The sequence below is a fragment of the Pygoscelis adeliae genome, unplaced genomic scaffold (genome assembly GCF_000699105.1).
Source record: "Pygoscelis adeliae isolate BGI_AS28 unplaced genomic scaffold, ASM69910v1 Scaffold14, whole genome shotgun sequence".
In the NCBI taxonomy this organism is placed as follows: Eukaryota; Metazoa; Chordata; class Aves; order Sphenisciformes; family Spheniscidae; genus Pygoscelis; species Pygoscelis adeliae.
The window spans coordinates 20,586,994-20,587,664 of NW_008825109.1; positions in this window are offsets into that span (position 1 = coordinate 20,586,994).

Consider the following 671-nt stretch of genomic DNA (forward strand, 5'->3'; position numbering starts at 1 on the left):
GATTCTCTCAGTTGGCAATTAGTGAAAATAACAGTTATGCTGTTGGCAGGGGCAGACTGGCTTTTCACAAGTTTTGGCAGAAATGGGCCAGGATCTTTTTTGATTTCCAGGGCAGCAGAGCTGGAACTTTACAGAGTTTCTCCCAGCTAGGGCACCAAGAGTTCTTAGGAAGCAGGTTTTGGCTCTCTGGCTTTTTTTGGTCACAAAATCTTGTTTTACCAGAATTTTTTCAGAGCAGAATAGGTACAAGAAGAAGGTGTCCGTAGCTCTAGGACTGAAAGGATGCTGGTAGAGAGGAGACACTTGATAAAAATCAGGTTATTTTGATACGGGAGAAGTCTATATTTTTTGGCTAGTTTTTTGTTCATTTAGGTTAGGTAACATGTTATAGACGAGTAGCAGTGGCTTTAAGATACGTTGGCTGATTGAGGCAGCCCCAGCAGAGATCCTGGGGTTCACCTTGACTACCTTTCATGTACTAGACCAGAGCAATCTTTATTTACAAGCAAGGTCTTCAGATGTGTTTTCTGAGATGGAAATAAAAGCTAGTCTGCTGGGTTCATCCCATTGCCCTGAAGTAGAACTCGAAATGACAACTACTCTACTCTCTTTACTAATCTTCTGGGCTAAGCAGTGCCCTGGGAACCTCTTTTTGGAAATCTATTAAGATT